The 18,862-nt window shown below is 44.1% G+C and overlaps 1 pseudogene; it reads left to right on the forward strand.

The window, feature by feature from the left end:
• Positions 1–2,168: 2,168 nt before the first annotated feature.
• Positions 2,169–2,975, forward strand: LOC132580025 (proteasome subunit alpha type-3-like; annotated as a pseudogene).
• The last annotated feature ends 15,887 nt before the right edge of the window (positions 2,976–18,862 follow it).

The following is an 18,862-nucleotide window of genomic DNA, read 5'->3' on the forward strand; positions in this document are numbered from 1 at the left end:
TGGAGAGGATGCAGAGTAATAATGCATTCATTGCTTTGTTAATAACCAGTCCAATATCAGTGATTCACATTTCTCCTTGATGCTAACCAGGAGGATATTTTGTCAGGTGGCATGGTAAACTTCTATGATCCAGAGTTTGGGTTCTGGAGAGCTTAGGCCACCTTCCCTCAGATGATCCTAATTTGCAAATTCAAGTTAACAATAGAGGTCATGCCCTATATACCACTATGGTTTGAGATGGTCACATGAGCCCAGATCCCATTCAGCTGCCAAAAAGATGTCTCCAAACTTCCTCTCCTTCTTTGGATGGTTTGATGGCATGCAGTTTTGATGTAAGCTGTATACCATATGCATACTATGCAACATTTATATGTATATGTACAATGGCAGTTTAGAGGAGGAGGAGAAGAAGAAGAAGATGATGATGATATTGGATTTATATCCCACCCTATACTCTGAATCTCAGAGTGGTCACAATCTCCTTTACCTCCACCCCACAACTTGTTGGGGCTGAGAGAGAGGTGGGTGGGGCTGAAAGAGCTCTTGCAGCAGCTGCCCCTTCAAGGACAACTCTTACAAGAGCTATGGCTGACCCAAGGCCATTCCAGCAGGTGCAAATGGAGGCATGGGGAATGAAACCCGGTTCTCCCAGATAAGAGTTCGTACACTTAACCACTACACCAAACTGGCTCTCAAACTGTGACACAAATGGTGTTGAGAAATGGTTATGTTTAATGGAGAAAATCATATGAGGACATAGAAAATGTCATGGGAAAAATTTCACAGGCTGAACTCTCACAAACAACCAATAAAACCATGGAAGGGATTTTGATGTCAAAACAGTGGAGATGAGAAAGTCCAAATCCCATCCTAATCTGGGGGAACAGAAGGAGTTGCAACAGTTCAAAGGCTTGCTACCACAACTGAAAGACTGAAGTCTCTACTTTTCAGTGAAAATTGACTGGGATAGGAACAACGTTCATGCCTAAGAGGTTCTCTCTGCAATACAAAATGGTTCCTTCTGACTCCTCTGGTTATCATCAAGCTCCCATAAAAAATTTAAACACTAAGAAAATTCACAAGGCAAGAAAATGAAGAATGCTTTAGACACGATTTCCAAAACAATAACCTTTCCTGTAGGAGGCAAAAACTTCAAAGCAAGAGGAAACGACAGCAAACAAAAGGAAAGAAATGCTTCTGAAACCCAACGTTTGTTTTTATTTTCCTCCATGTCAGAGTGAATCAGTGCAATATATGGTAGCGGTCATTTAGAGGACAGATCACCCAGTGAATGCCAAAGTTTGTTGGGTCTTCCAAACCACTTAGGCCAAGTGGGGATGAATAATTCCATTAAGGGATGCCAAGACCCTGTTTGGGAAAGGTAAACTGCATTTAGTTTGCATGTTCTGCATCACTCCAGTTGAGAAAGACGGTCCACAGGGCTTTTATCTTGACTGTTATGACTGATTCACGCATTCCAGAGATGGATGAATCACCACAAGGCGCCTTTTCACATCAACTCTCACCTTGTAAAATAGTGCTCCCATGGAGTTGTAATGTTCTGGAAAGCCCTGAGTGACACTTCGCTTTTTCAGGGTGTGGTAATTTATGACCTTATCTCATTAAGATGTTTTTTTTACTGGAACAAATTGTCTGAAGAGAAGCCCTACTGGATAAAGCCAGAGGTCCAACTTTTCCAGAATCCAGTTTCCTACAGTGGTAGTGGAAAGTTTTATCATGTTGCAGCTGACTGGAGACTGAGGGGGAGAAAAAGAGAAAAAGGAAGGCCAGTGAGGAGTGAGAGCGGTTGGCTTGGCTCATGGTGTTTCCCTCAGCTATGAGCTCCATCAGCACTTGGTATGACTTGTCACCAACTACATTTTCTCCAGATTGCAGAGTGTTTCAAGTTGAGTATGCAATGAAGATGATGATGATATTGGATTTGTATCCCACCCTATACTCTGAATCTCAGAGTTTCAGAGCGGTCACAACCTGCCCCCACACAACAGACAATCCTGTGAGGTAGGTGGGGTTGATAGAGCTCTTACATCAGCTGCCCTTTCAAGGACAACTCCTACGAGAGCTATGGCTGACCCAAGGCCATTCCAGCAGCTGGAAGAGTGGGGAATCAAACCCGGTTCTCCCAGGTAAGAGTCCGTGCACTTAACCACTACACCAAACTGAAAGCTGTGGAGAACAGCAGTACAGCAATCTGGATAAGGTGTAAGGATGGTGTCATCTTCGGAGTAGAAAAACTAGTCCTGTCCAAGCTGTATGAAGAAGGCTCCAGTAAACGTCTCTTTAATGTCGATCAACATGTCGAAATGGCAGTAGCAGAACTCCTGGCAGATGCCCAATCTCTGGCTGACATAGCGAGGGAAGAAGTGTCGAACTTTAGATCCAACTATGGTTATAATATTCCACTCAAACATCTTGCAGACTGAGTGGCTATGTATGTGCACACCTACACTTTGTATAGTGCTGTCTGACCTTTTGGTTGCAGTTTCATGTTGGGTTCATATGACGAGGATGATGGTACATAGCTGTACATGGTTGATCCATCGGGAGTTTCATATGGTTACTGAGGATGTGCCATCAGTAAAGCGAGGCAAGTGGCAAAGACGGAGATCGAAAAGCTTCAGATGAAAGAAAAGACTTGCTGTGATGTTGTTAAAGAAGTTGCAAAAATAATCTACATGGACCACGATGAAGTAAAAGATAAAGCTTTTGAACTTGAACTCAGCTGGGTTGGAGAAATAACAAAGGGGAAACATGAAATTGTCCCAAAAGACATTAAGGAAGAAGCAGAGAAATATGGCAAGGAATCTCTGAAAGAAGATGATGAATCAGATGATAAAAACATGTAACACATTGTTACTTTAAGCAGCAGATGTTTTACTCTATACTGCAGGCTGTTTGTACATTGATTGCCGTTATGTATGTGCTGGAAGACTTATTTTGAGTGATCAACTTGCACTAAATTTTTTTTCAATTGTGTTTTTTTTTTTTTAAGTTGCAACTGACTTATGGTGACCCTGTGGGACTTTCAAGGCAAGAGACATTTAGAGGTGGTTTTTCATAGCCTACCTTTGCGTCATGACCTTGGACTTCCTTGGTGCCGGTCCTGCTTAGCTTCTGAGATTTGATAAGATTGAGCTAGCCTGGGCTATCCAGTTCATGGTTTTCCTGTAAGAAATCCTTTATGAAGAGCACCAAAAGGAATTAAAGCACCTGCTTTCCCCCTCACTGCTGGCCTCCAGGATCTGCCAACTAGGCACGTACAACATCTGAATGGAAATTTGTTTAATCTGCTTCTAAATCCATTTGAATAAGTGAATCACTGTAGTCCAGGGGTTTCACATGTGGTTTCTGTGCGCATGATGGCACCTGCCCACACCCTTTCTGGCACCCACCAAATGCTTCTAGAAAGTGGAGGGGGGCCGGGTAGGGCTTTTGCCCAGCAAGGGTTCTGATGGATATTGGAAATTTGATTAGTTGTGCACATTATTTTTTAATGTTACTTTGACAGCAGCTGCCACCACAACCCAAGCTGCACTATATTACTGCAGTTAAGCTGTGGCAATCATTTTGTGGCTGACTCTGTCTCCTGTGACAGCCATTTTGTGGCCAACATTTTGTCAGAATTCCAAATGAAGGGCTTTTTTTTTTTTTTTAGCAAGAATGCACAGGAATGTCGTTCTGGCTGACTTGGTGTTAGGGGGTGTGGCCTAATATGCAAATGAGTTCCTGCTGAGCTTTTTCTAGCAAAAAACCCTGTGTGAAACCATTGTGATGTCAAGGTGTGTGGCCTAATATGCAAATGAGTTCCTGCTGGACTTTTTCTATCCCCAACCCCCCTGTCCAAATGTACCCACAGTTTGAGGACCCCTGCTATAGTCCATGGCAGTGGGCTCCACAAATAAATCACAACTTGTGTCATGAAGACCTTCTTTTTGCCCGTCCTGAATCTACTGCAGTCTCAGTGTCGCCATGTGACAAAACGTTTTGGTGCTGGAGGCCAGAATGTTTTTTTCTTTGCTACTTTCTTCACATCATTATATGAGCATTAAGGACAACATCACTTTGCGGTGCCCTTTCTGCCTTGAAAAACTGTCATGTGAATTGGAAATTACTTGAGAACCAGTATATCCAGGAACCACTTGTGAAAAAGAAAAAGAAAAAAATTACTCTGATGTGGGACACGGAAAATCTCCAAGGGATACAAGTTCTATTATTGTGGAGCAGCACTCGGGAAGGAAGGCTTTTTCTTGCCGTGCTTTTCATTCCATCTTGGCACATGGGATCATACTGTTCAGATAGCATTTTTGATTGACCTTTGGGGATTGCAATAATAAAGCAACTCTATCGAGCCACTTCTCTTTCAAATCTCTTTCCCTCCAAATGCACTATTTCTGCAAATCCATTCATATCTTTATTGAACTGTCTTCTTATGCTCCCGTAAATGCTTTTCAGGGAACAGCACTAAAAGCTGGGTGCTGCCTTATTATACCTTTTCCCTTCACCTGTGTCCTGCTGTTCTGTCTTACTCCTAGACACTCAAAGGAAAAATTGGGCCCCTCTTTTTTGTTTCGTTCGCTGCAGCACACACTGAGGGATCAGCGGTGTTAGTTTCTTTGGGAGGCAAAACTACTGCTATTAGAGATGGACTTGGTGTAGGCCAAAACCATTGATGACAAAAGACAGAAAAGAAGTAGCATCGGAAATCAGACAAATGAAAAGCTGATAACAAAGTCGGATAGAGATGAAAATGGCCATATTGGTCCATTTCTAGTTTTGAGATACATGTGGGAGGTTGAGGACTTCATGCTGAACCTCTTCACTAATAAACAGTAACAAAGGGAAAGGATGTGCATAGGCTGGTACCAGAGAACATTGAAAGTATCAGAATCACAATAAGCAATCTCTCTATTCAAAATGTTTATGTGAATCCATTCAATCTTTTAAATTCATGCAAATTAATCCCCTCATATTGAATTCATTCAGTGTGAAAATACAATATTCAAAGGTACATGGTATTGGATTGCTGGGATGTGAATGTGGATGGCTTTGAATGAGTGCCAGTTTGGTGGAGTGGTTAAGTGTGTGGACTCTTATCTGGGAGAACCGGGTTTGATTCCCCACTCCTCCACTTGCACCTGCTGGAATGGCCTTGGGTTAGCCATAGCTCTTGTAGAAGTTCTCCTTGAAAGGGCAGCTGCTGTGAGAGCCCTCTCAGCCTCACCCACCTCACAGGGTGTCTGTTGCGGAGGGGGAAGATGTAGGAGATTGTAAGCCGCTCTGAGCCTCTGTTTCAGAGAGAAGGGTGGGGAAAAAATCTGCAGTCGTCTTCTTCTTTGCTTTACTGAACTGTTTGAAATTTTGGATATTTTCTGGAAGATCCCACCTAATGACAAAGTGTGGATGAAACAAACAACCAAGTCAACCACTTGTTTGTTGGGGCTGTTCTAATGGGGTTCTTTTTGGGACTTTAAGAAGCATATACAAAAAAAACTTTGTAAATCAGCCAATATGTGGGCTCCTTAAAAGGATTCTTTAGGAGGATATTGATATGTCTTTGAATATTGTACGTTTCCATTGAGTGAATTCAATATGACTGAATGAGTTTGCATGAATGTGCAAGATTGGATGAATTCACATAAATGTTTTGAACAGAGAGATTTGTTATTGTGGATTGTGATACTTTCTATATTCTCTGGTACCAGCCTATGTACAACCCCCTCCCTTTGTTACTGTTTATTAGTGAGCGAGAGATTTGTTATTGTGAACCTGCTCACCAGGCAAATGGACCATTTGACAGCTGTGGTCAGACATGACCCACGTCTCCTCACCGGGACACCATCCAACTCAGGCACTTGCTAAACAGCTCTCTGATTGTGCAGCAGCTGTGGCTGCTAACTTTGACCTTTTTTTAACAATTGGGTGCAAAGCGGCACATGACGACAACAGGTCTGGGGGGCATGCAGCTCCTTTTAGGCTTGGAAAAATACACATGCACAAAACAATGCAGAATGTTCTGTACTGTTCTGTGTGAATACATTAGAAAAAGTAAAGTTTTAGATTTTATTAGTATTCAACAGATGTTTGTGGGAGATTCTCCTTTTTTATGGAACAAGTTTTAAAATGTAACTTTCATAGTATATTAATCTAGTTTGACTGTACTGTATTTTATTGAACAGTATCTTCATTAATTGTAATCACTTCCTGTGCACCTGAAAATGACATCAGCACATCACTGGGGTGCTCTTGCATTTGGGCAAAATTTTACAGTTAAACCATAGAGTTTTGCCCAAATGCAACAGATCCATTCCAATCCGGATTAAAACAGTATTGGTTGCTCTCACAGATGATCTTCATAAGCAGTTTGGCACTGCTGTTTGCTCCAACAGCAGTATTTAACATGGTTGATCATGATCTGTTGACCCACCACTTCACTGATGTAGGTATTCAGAGGACAGCCTTGAAGGTAGGTATTTGAGGGACAGTCTTGCCTCATTTCTCCAAGGTCAGGGACAGAGGGTGGTGCTAGGAGAGAAGATTTCATCATGATATCCATTGCTATGCAGTGTCCTACATTGGGGCAAGCCTCTCTCCAGTGCCACTTCACCCAGCTGATATGTAGTTTGGGGCTGTTTTGTCATCATATGCAGATGACACCCAGCTGTATCAGTTGACGGATGTATGGCCAGATACTGCCTCACCTGTTTGGGCCAAGGTGCTGGAGGCAATGGTTGGATGGTTGAAACAGCTGGCTGAGACTGAGGTCCTGTGGCTGGGTGGAGGGTGGGAGTTCAGAGAAAGGATACCAACTCCCAGGTCTTGGCAGTGTTCCTTTAACTTCTTTGCTGACAGTCAGGAGACTGGCTCCTTATCGATGGAGACCCAGATCACAAATGTTGCTAGACTAGTGTTTCTTCAGTTGTGCCAGATTTGACATCTGGTTCCTTTCCTGTCTCACCCTAACCTAGTCACAGTGATCCATGCAATGGTCACCTCCAGGCTAGATTACTGTAACTCACTCAATACAGGACTTGAGACTGACCTGGAAGCTACGACTGGTCCAGGTCACAGCAGCGTAGGTCCTTACAGGAACCCCTTCGACAGCTCATATTCAACCAGTGCTTCACCAGCTGCACTTACTCCAGATTAAATACCAGTTCAGGTTCTAGGTTTTGATATTAATCTTCAGGGCTCTAAATGGTCTGGGACAAACATATCTACAGGATTGCCTGACTTGGTATATCCTGCAAAGAGCACTATACATAGGGGATAAGGGTTTATTGGTGATCCCTGGCCCGAAAAGAATCCAGCTATCCCTTACCAGAGCCAAGACTTTTCCAGCCCTGGTGCCAAGCTGGTGGAACTCTCTGCTGCATGAGATCTGTGCCCATTGGGTCCTAATGCAGTTCTGCAGGGCTGGCAAGAAAGAGATGTTCCACCAGGCCTATGGTTGAGGGCAGTAATATTTTCCATTTAGCTTGACCCCAACTCCTTCCCCCTCCATAGAACAAAGACATATATTGTGTGCCTTCATGTGCCATCTTTAAATCATTAGCTAATTATTTATGATGTTTTAACTATTTTAACTTGGTTAGGTTTGCCAGTCTCCAGTTATAAGAATTTTTGTAAATTACACTTAAATTTCTTTACTGTTGAGGCTGGTTCTTGCAGAGGTTTTTGTAACTTTACCCTGCTACATATATCTGCGTTTCTCTGCTGTGTTGCAAAATCTCCAGTTGGGGGCAGGGCATCCCCCAGTTTAGAGGCTCTCCCCCCACTTCAGGGTTATCAGTGGGGGAGGGAAATGGCTGTTGGCACTCCATTATACCCTATGGAGACTGATTCCCATAAGGTATAATGGAGAATTAATCCATGGGTATCTGGGGCTCTGGAAAAGTTGTTTTTGAGATAGAGGTACCAAATTTTCCGCATAGCATCTGGTGCCTCTCCTCAAAACACCCCCCAATTTTCAAAAAGATTGGACCAGGGCTCCAATTCTATGAGCTGCAAAAGAAGGTGCCCCTATCCATTATTTCCAAATGGAGGGAAGGCATTTAAAAGGAGTATGGCCCTTTTAAATGTGATGGCCACATCCTCCTTTGGAGTTCTGTTATGCTTGTCACACCCTTGATCCTGGCTCCATCCCCAAAGTCTCCTGGCTCCACCCCCAAATTCCCTAGATATTTCTTGAGCTGGACCTGGCAACCATAAACTTGACTGTTGAATGCTGTTTGATTAGAAATGTTCCCTGCTCTGAGCCCTGTTTCACAAGGAAGGGAAGGTTATAAGATGAATTAAAGAAACAAACAAACAATGTAGTGGGACATGCAGAAAAACTCTCAGCAAGATCAAAATGCAGTTGCCCCAGGCGGCGAGGACCAAACCAAGATCTATTTGGATGAAATTCAGCATGTTTCATTCCTTGAGTGCCTCCAACTTTATAAAATTAATTCAAAACTGGAAGCAAACAAGAAGGTTACAATCAATTGAACTTTGCCCATTGAAATCAATAGAAAGCATTTCAAGATGTAAGGGGGGGGGGGGGGGAGATGATATCTAGCATCTGCCTGATTCATGAATTTAATGAAGCAATTCTTTTTAATGATGCAATGAAATGAATCAAGAGTACCATGCAAGCCATCAAACAAAAAATGAACCCTTAGTAGTTTAAAGGGGTTCATTTCCTCAATATCACTACTTTTGAGACAGAAAAGAAAAAGAATAAATATTCAGACTGAGCCCTAACAATCTCTCTGTAGGATCCAAACTGCTTAAACTTTTGTAGTCCAAAATTATGACTCATAGACAGTTGTCCACAGCGAGTCCACTATAATTTCCCTTCACTTACCCAAACCACTGTTGAAGTTTTTACTCTTTTTCACTCACTGTGTAGTGGGCAGTGAGAGTCTGTACCACTTGCTGGCATCACTGGCTCCTCCAGAAATCCATCACCAGTAACTGGAAGTGATGTCGCACACAGATTACACTAGTGTCATGACATCAGGGCTCTAACCTTTAAGAGGACAGTTGTCTGTCAGCAGATGAGCTGAGAGAAAGTGCTGGTCTCAGGACATGAGGCCTGGAGAGGCCCAGTCTCTGTCAACAACAATGGGTTGGATCCTAAGGTACCATTTTGTCTCTGCAAGACTATTTCCTTGGATGGAACAGCTTTTTTTTTTTTTTTTTTGTAGAAGAACAGAGGACGTTTTGTTTTCTGACTCCCTCTCCTGCTTCAGACTGTCACTTTGCTTCAGTCTTTCGCTTAAGGGTCCACTGGTCCATGGTGGCACAATTTCAGGGGGGTACAGAACCCTGCAAAAGGAGATGAATCACAGAATCATAGAGTTGGAAGGGACTTCAAGTCCAACACCCTGTGCAACACAACTCCCAGTGACCCCTGTTTCATGCCCAGATGATGGCAGAAACCCTCCAGGATCCCTGACCAAACTGGCCTGGAGAAAATTGCTTCCTGACCCCCAAGTGACTGTTGCTATTTCCCTGGGTGTATAAGGTGGGAAAGTTGTCTTCTTCAAATGCAACTCTTCTAATCATACTTAGGATCTAAGTCATGCATCCCCTGGGCCTACTGAACCTGTGTGTGCTTTTGAAATCTTATTTATTTATTTGTTATTTATTTATACATACCCCACCCTTCCTGTGAATGGCTGTCAAGCATGAGATTTCAAAACAACCAGTCCTTGGGTTTTTGAAACAAAGTTTGGTTTATTGATAATCCATGTGACTCAGTTGAGCTAGGTATTGGAACTGATACTTAGTAACAACAGAATACAAACTTTAAAATGGCACATCAAAGGTTCTATAAACAATTCTACATTCACGTGTGAAATTCACACTCTAACTTCCTTGTCTCTATTGCGGTTGGCTCATCCTGGTTCCAGGCCTCGCTGGGCCTGGGAATGAGTCCCAGGAGGTCTTATCTTCAAAGAGGACATTCCTGCATTTGTTAGTAAAAGCGAAAGAAGCTATGGAGGGGGTTTGCTACTTTGATGTGCCTGAATCTATTTTATGGTTAGTAACAATTCTATGATCTGACTATTATAACAACTAGAAAATTCACAATGCTTGGCAATGGCTCAGGGCAGCTTTTAAGACAGGGTAAAGGGTATCATCACAAAATGGCTTCCATGGGAGGTAGGACCAGTCTCAAAATGGCTCCCAGCAGGGGCTAATCACAACATATTTGGAGATTCCAAGCCAAACATCTTGATTTGATGGGGGATGTCATTTCTAAACTGGCTCTCCCTGCCAGGGCTGGACCACCCGCTAGGCAAATTGGGCAAACTTTCCACTAATTAGATGTTCATTAACTCCATCTAAATGGCAAATGGAATTATTGGGGTATCAGAGGAGAGCACTGTGTTTTTAAAAAGGCCCTTCCTCAGTCTAACATTGCCTCCCATTCTGCCACAAGTTGCTTTCTGTGCTCTCCAATTTCTCCTGTCACCCCTGCCCCAGACACTTGTTGGTTGTATTCATGTTTTGTACACAATAGTTTTATCTAGGAAGTTATCTAAGCTCTGATACTGGATGTCAAGGGTGGTAGTTTATATTACATTTGGCATTCTGGAAAAATATCAGGAGGGAGGGGAGAAGGAAAGAAGAGAGGAGAACAGTGTGTGTGTGGGGTGCAAGTAGTTAGCCTTGCCTAGGATGCCAAAAAGTTTAGGTCTGACCCTGCTGACCCAAAAGTGAATCCTCCTGGATCCTTCTGAAGCACCTCCTGCTCATGAGGTAGAGGGAAGCTCTTGGCTTTAGGAAAGAAGCAAGTGACTACAAACAAACTCATTGGTGGATGCCATAGTACCTGTAGGATTGAGGATCATTGATCTAACCCCATGTTTCTGCAACTAGTGGAGCAGCAGAGAAGAATCCTGGGGTACACCCATGTTGAGGCTAGAAAAGAACCTGTTAACAGGTACCCCAAGGTGAAGGAACATGGGAGTCAATGGCAGGATCAAAGAGGGCCTGAGAACATTTATTGAGAAACTGAGAAATGCACTGTATACCCCTGTTGCAGTCAATGATAAGCTAAGGCAATAACCCATGGATGGGAGGAATTTAGGGCATTCAGCATGCTGCCTGATGAAACTTTGTGCTCTGCCAGGGGACCCACAGAGGTTATCACACTGTTCTAAAGTGTTTGCAAAATCTATGCGAGTTATTGCAAGATACTGCCATGCCACTGCTGTGTGACGACATTGCACGACTAGGCAGAATGCAATTGCCTGATGGCAATTTTGAAGGAAAAGCCATAGGATCTTGTTGAAGCAGCCACAGAGCGGGCAGGCATGGTGGTGAAACTCATTTTCATTGCATCCAGATAGGTAGTTGCATGGAAAGCCTCACTCAAGCTGTTTTCAATAAAATGTCTTATGGTTTTTCTTTTAGGCTGAAGCTGTGCATTCCAACTTAAAATCCTGAGCAAATGTAGGGGGAAAGGCTGGAAGTATTTTCAAGGTGAACACATTTATTAGAACTTGTACTTTCATGCCCTGACACGGATGACCCAGGATAGCCCAACATTGTCAGATCTCTATATATTAGTTAATATAGCAAAGTTTGCTGAGCCTTAGAAGTGTGATATTGAGTACAGTAAATAAACTACCAAGAAGTATATTGCAAAAGTAAAACTTACATTTATTCAGGTCGATTTGGTTCACGTCAATGTTGAGAGAGAAAGACCTTTTTAAAAAGTTTTTTAATGTTTAATGTGTGCAAGTGCACTAGCATGCCTGGAAGTAAGGGTTTGCAAAATAAATAAATAAATGGAAGGCTTTGGGGTATTCAGGGCTTAAAAATGGGGAGTGGGGTTATCCCTGAATAGTAGATTCAGTAGCTGAATCTGATTTGGAAGATATTTGGCTATTCTTGAATATATAGCCCCATTATACCCAATGGGCCATGGAAAATGGCAAAATAGGGTATAATTAATGGTGGCTGGGGGGGAAAGGGGTTGATGTAGAGGCTCCAAATTTGCAGAGGATCTGCAAGAGTTTCTCCCCCATAGAACTCCCAAGTTTCAAAAGGATTGGACCAGCGGGTCCAATTCTAGGGGCACCCAAAACGGGTGCCCTGATCCCACCATTATTCCCTAGGGGCCATTGAAGTCAATGGCAAAACATAGCGTAGAATGAATGGCAGCTGGGGGGGCAGGGGGTTTGAGAGAGGCCCCACATTTTCAGGCAGCTGTAAAAGCTTTCCCCCCATAGAACCCTCAAGTTCCAAAACGGTGTTGCGGTAAAACAGGTTGCTCAACTTTGTGAATCATGATTTCAGTTTTGTGGTGTTCATTCATCTTTTGGTATACCTGGGTCACAAGGGCACTGGGTTCAGCAGCTAGTCAGTAGTTGGAAGGGTTGTGCCACTGGGCTGGTCACTATAAGGTTGGCACTGGGCTTTGCTGCTTAGCTCCAGTGCATTCAATGCACTGTTTTTGTGCTGAGGTCTTTGTAGAAAGCACCCCCCACCCCACCCTAGGTTTGTAATTGAGAGAGGTTTTCAGATTTGAATGAAGGTCCTTTGTGTGGCACTAGAGCTGCCACAATGGCACTTGTTCTGCTGAGCACATAGCACTCTTATGATCCTAGCAAACAAGCATCCTCACCACAGTTAACTTTCCATTATGAAGATTCTCTAGGAGAATCTGATTGCAGCCTGCATTTGCATGCTTTCCCCATCACAGGAGACAATGGGGAAGGGGGGCAATGACTTTGGGGTCCCATAGGATGGGAACCCCTGTTACAATATATTTGGAACCTGGGGGTTCCTTGGGTGAGAGCCTCCTGCAGCTACACTGCAAATGTAGTTCCTCTCCCTCAAAACCTCTCTGCCCCACTGTCAATTTTCCCACCATGGGGAAATTGACACCTTTCTCCCCTGCTATAGGAAAGCATGGGGGATGGGGGCATCCTCTTTGGGTGCCCCTAGAATCGTAACCCCTGATCCAATCTATTTGAAACTTGGGAGGTCTGAAGGGGAGAGGCTCCTGCAGCTGCTCTGCAAATTTAGAGCCTCTATCTCAAACCCCTTTCCCCCAGCTACCATTCATTATACCCTATTTTGCCATTAACTTCAATGGCCCATAGGGTATAATGGAGCCAAATAGCCGCTGAATTTTGGCAGCTGTTTGCAGCTCCTATATTCGGCAGCTGAATAAAATCAGATAATGTGATTCTGTTGCATACAGCCTGAATAAAGGCAAATCAGCTGTTTTGGGGGGTTGTATTTGATTCCACCAAACCGAATGCATACCCCTACTTGGAAGTCATGTTGACTTCTGTTGACCTTAGGATGCTTTTCAGAGACATGGCTTATATCACCTGCCTCTGCATCCTGGCCATGGTATTCCTTGGTGGCCTCCCTTCTATATTTTTGCTAGATTCAGCAATGCTTAGCTTCTAAGATTGGGCTTTCCTGGACTATCCAGGTCAGGGGAGAAAGAGAGAATCCTAATCTAAAGAATACGATCCGCATCACAAATGGCCAATTATCTGGCTGCAAGAGGACATTGCTTCTATAAGAGAGAACTGTAGATTCATCTGATTCCATGAAGGACCATGTAGAAAGTGGAAGAAAGGCAAAGGAAGAGAAGAAGTCAGAGGAGATGCTCCCAGATTAAGGCAAAGAAAGACATCCTATTAAGGAGATAATACGTATCTATACTTAGAGCAATGTAGCACCCTCCAATATCCAGTCATGCTGATTTACATTACTCCAAAACTCAAAAGTTAAGTGGGACCAGCCCTGGTTAGTACTTGGAGAAGAGACCACCAAGGAAGCTCAGGGTTGCTATGCAGAATTCTGAATATCTCCTGCCTTGAAACACTTTCAGAAGTTGCTATAAGTTGCTTGTGATTTGACAGCACTTTCCACCACCAGGCTTTCATGAGATGACAAAAAGGAAGTAGCCAAACACCTCTCTTGATCATTCCAGGATGTAATTCCAACTGTGAGACCTCATCTTCTTCCATCAGCTCTGGATATCCCATCAGAAGAAAGGCAGCAAACAGCCAGGAACTTCTCCATTGTACCCAGAGGATCCAGCTTCACTTTCCTCTCAGTCCCACCCACCCCACAGGGTGTCTGTTGTGGGGAAGGAAGATAAAGGAGATTGTGAGCTGCTCTGAGATTTGGAGTTTAGGGCAGGATATAAATTCAATATCTTCTTCTTCTACCTTTCAGCATCCAATTGGTATGGCTGAGATCACTAGAAAGAAGGGAGACAACAGAGAATACAAAGTCATGGTATTTTTGTTGTTGTTGAATTTGCCTACTCATTTATATTACCAGGACTGCTGGGAGAGACATTGGAAGCCATTTTCATTGGGGTGGAAAGCGGGATAAAAATGTCAGTGCCCACCAAATGGAATACATGGAGACCAACTCTCAATTGGCAGATATTTTACAGATCCACACACACTACAGCAGAAAGAGGACAATGCATAATTACATCATGATGCATAATTACAAAGAGAAGGGAGAAGGCCCAGAAACCAAAGGATTACACTGTTATATGGAGCAAAACAAACAAACAACAGATCCAGCCTGAAGGGCAAAAGATCCCATCAAAGTGGAGGAGAGCTACTCCCAATGACCTACCAACGTGTCCGATGGCTGAGAATGTTGTCAAAACCCAGTCATTATTAATTAATCAATGCGGTGGGGTGGATACAATTTCAGACTATGGTCTAGGAGACTTGGATCCAGTTTCCCACTCTGCCATGGAAGCTCTTTGAGTGAACTTGGGCCAGTCATACTCTCTTAGGCCAATCTATTTCAAAAGATTGTTGCGAGGATAAAATGGAGAACAGAATTAGATAAGTCTTGTTGGTTCTTTGTTGGGGAGAAAAGCAGGGCATAAATGAAATAAACAGTTTGACCCTTGTTTATAGCTAACTTGACTGAGATTTTTTTTTTTGACAAATAGGATAGAAGTCCCCCCCCAAAAAAATCTCAGCCAAGTTAGCTAAAAACAAAGGTCAAACTGTTTATTAGTTAACTTGTCTGAGGGGCTTTTTTTTGGACAAGTAGGACAGAAGTAAGAGCCTCATGGCGCAGAGTGGTAAAGCTGCAGCACTGCATTTTGAGTTCAATCCCAGCAGAAGCTGGGTTCAGGTAGCCAGCTCCAGGTTGACTCAGCCTTCCATCCTTCTGAGGTCGGTAAAATGAGTCCCCGGCTTGCTGTGGGGAAAGTGTAGATGACTGGAGAAGGCAATGGTAAACCACCCTGTAAAAAAGTTTGCTGTGAAAATGTAGTGATGCGACGTCACCCCAGAGTTGGAAACGACTGGTGTTTGCACAGGGGACTACCTTAACCTTTACTCTCTTTTTTTTCCAGGATAGAAGTATTTTAAATCAGCCAAGTGTTTGACCATCTCTGATGAGGCATTGCTCCCTTTGGCAGAGGACTGACTGCTCCCAGTCTCTATTGAGCCCAAGTTTGATCATCTGAAATTCAACTGAGAGGCTTCCTGCTGCTGTCTCCCTTTAGAACCTTTTTGTGATGCTGATATATAACAACTTTCAAGTACGCTATTGAGTTTCCAGGAAAATTGAAATGCTGCCCCCAAATGACTTCTGAGTGTTTCCATTTTTAAACAAGTGATTTGCATCTACTCAAGAATCGGTGTGTGGGGTGCATGTTCAGTCCTGCAGGAGGTTAGAAGAGGTAGCTTTTGGATTTCATTGAGGTTGTGTAATTTGCAAAACAAACAAACAACAACAACAAAAACTTTGAGAAGTTTATATTCAGGAACAGTTTTGAAAGTCTTGCTCTGTTGTTCAGGTTAAGAGAATCCCCATTTTGGCTTGTCCTTTTAGAGAAATGGGTCCTTAGACCAAATTGTCCACACAGAAGGAATTATTTCCCCTCATAGTGCATCCCTGGGCCAAAGGAGGCAAAACTACAGAACACCTGTATACGAGCCTTCTCTATTGCGGCACCACACCTATGAAACCAGCTCCCGGAAGAAGTGCGGGCCCTGCAGAGCCTTGAACAGTTCCACAGTGCCTGCAAGACCATCCTTTTTAGGATGGCCTTTGCCTGACTAAACACTTGATGGATTCGCCTTAAATGAGATCGGCCATCATATCTACTGATGGAATAGCACCAGAAATATTTAATGTTTAATTTTAACTGGAATGTTTTTAAGGTTAAATGCTGTTTTTAATACCTATTGCATAATTTATTGTATTGATATGTTGTTAGCCGCCCTGAGCCTGCCTCGGCGGGGAGGGCGGAATATAAATAAAACATTATTATTATTATATTATCAAGAAATGGTACCTACTAGTAATCCCCGGACCGAAGGAGGCCAAACTGAAAGTCACCAGGGAAAGGGCCTTTTCTATCGTTGCCCCCCACTGGTGGAACCAACTGCCAGAGGAAGTGCAGGTCTTGCGGAATCTTGGCCAGTTCTGCAGGGCCTGCAAAACCATCCTCTTCCAGCTGGCCTTAAATTAACTTGGAGCCTACATCGTAGATGGAATGCCGTCGCACTGAAAATGGAAAGATGCAATACTTAGATCTTAGCATCAAATGAAATGAAATGCTGATTTTAATTATTGAATGTATAATTTTATTGAATGTACCATTTTATAGGATGTATTGTTTTACTACTGTGGAATTTTATATTGTGAGTTGGGGTGTGCATTCGGTTCAGCTGAACCAAATAAACCGCTGAATCACCCCTGATTCGGCTGTATACGGAATCGCATACAGCCGAATCCAATTGGGGCCCATTATGCGGGAGCCGAGTATGGCTCCCTGTATACTTCCATATAGATATTCGGAAGTATATGGAAATCCATGGAAAAGGCAGGAAAGGGGCTTCTGCAGCCTCAGGGGAGCTGCTTGCCTCCTTTCCCACCTTTGGTTGCCTTTTCCCGCCTCTCCCATAGCCTCCCTGGGATCAGGGAGAGGGGGAGGGGGAAGAGGAGCCCCAGCAGCCAATCCAAAGCATAAATTTGCAAAATGCATTGCAAATGCATGCTTTGCAGGGCTGTTGTGTAGCTGATCCCCCAGCCATCAGCAATATTGTTGTTCTTTTGATCTTTTGCTTACTTGGATATCCAAGTAAGCACTAATGTCTGGCCAATCACAGAGCAGTCCTATTTTTTGAAACTGCTCTCTGTAGGGTCAGAGAACCTTTTTAAGGAGTCTGCCTGGCTGGACTCCTCCATTGCTGCTGTGTTGGTGTGAGAGAGAGATTGTGCTGTGCTGGCCCTTGGCCTCAGCTGCTGCTGCTCTCAGCCTTACCAGACTTGCCTGGAGTAGAGAAGACGTCTAAGGTGTCAAGTCGGCTGAATTCAATAGCGAGTCTCTTGTTAAAACAGAGTTGCAAGTTTATTGTAATCAGAACTGAAGACCATGGCAGAGATTGAAGGACTGAGATACATAGGCATTAAACCAGCATTTAAGGTATAGATCAAAGGATTCCTACGGGGAGGGCAATCTATGCAACACATTTTCGCACTCGGGTGCTACCCCTTTCATTCCCTGACTGAGACCTTGCCGCCCCATCCTCCCACAGACATCCAGGCTGGGAAGGTGCCATTATCTTGTTCACATGTTAGCATTTCAAAGCAGACTACACAACAAAGGCCTCTCTATGGAGGGGGTAGGGAAGTTAGCTAGCAGCATTCGGTGTTCATTGTAAAACTCCCAGACTCCTTCACTTCAGAACCAAACTTAATATTTTAGTTGGGAAATTCATAGCAGACTTGACATACTGCCCCCCCTAGGCCCCCCCTGCCGGGCAGGCCCGCAAGGATGGCGGTTCACATTTATGGCTCAGTAACTTGGGCCCCGAAAGGCTTTGGTACTCCCCCTTCGGGAGGAGGGTTGGAGAATCTTGTGAGTGCCATTTGGACGGCTCCGGGCATCGGCGCAGCAGGCTGCAATGAAAAACAGGGTGGACTTTACCAAGAGCAGGGGGGAGGTCGAGTTCTACCATCACTGGGTTAATTACCTGCTTGATCTTAAATGGCCCCAGGAACTTAAAAGCCAGTTTTCTAGACGGTTGTGCCAGGGGCAGGTTTTTTGTTGACAGAAACACGGAATCCCCCACCTTCAAGTCCCATACTGGCACATGGTTTTTATCGTACTGCTTTTTATATGCCTCTTTGGCCAGCTTCAGGTTTTCTTGTATAGCTGGCCAACACTGGCTGGGACCTTGCCACCACTGTTCGAAACTTGAGCCCGTCAATCCCTCCCCTCCTGGTAACATGGGGATCGGCTTCCCCTCATACCCAAAGACGGTTGCAAAGGGAGACGCTTTAGTGGAGTTATGGGCGCTGTTGTTGTAAGCGTATTCTGCAAAGGGGAGGAGGTCCACCCAGTCGGATTGGCGTAGGCTGACGAAGCACCGTAGGTATTGCTCTAGCACCCCGTTCACTCTCTCTGTCTGTCCGTCCGTCTGGGGGTGATAGGCGGAGCTCAACCCTTGTTCCATCCCCAACAGTTTACAAAACTCCCGCCAGAAGGTGGCAACGAACTGAGGCCCCCTGTCGCTTATGACTTTGTCTGGGATGGAGTGGTGTTTGGCCACGTGGTTGAAAAATAAGGCCGCTAACTTCTTGGCCGTGGGCAACTGACTGCAGGGGATGAAGTGGGCTTGTTTTGAAAACGTGTCCACTACCACGAGTATGACTGTTTTTCCCCGGGAGGATGGCAGCTCGACTATGAAGTCCATAGACACTATGGCCCATGGCCGTTTCGCAGTTTCTAACGGTTGCAGGAGCCCCGGGGTTTCCCCCCCCCTCTTTTTTGCCATTACACACACAGGGCAACTGACCACAAACTCTGAGACATCTTTCTTTAGGG

The sequence above is a fragment of the Heteronotia binoei genome, chromosome 12, assembly GCF_032191835.1.
Source record: "Heteronotia binoei isolate CCM8104 ecotype False Entrance Well chromosome 12, APGP_CSIRO_Hbin_v1, whole genome shotgun sequence".
NCBI classification, from domain to species: Eukaryota; Metazoa; Chordata; class Lepidosauria; order Squamata; family Gekkonidae; genus Heteronotia; species Heteronotia binoei.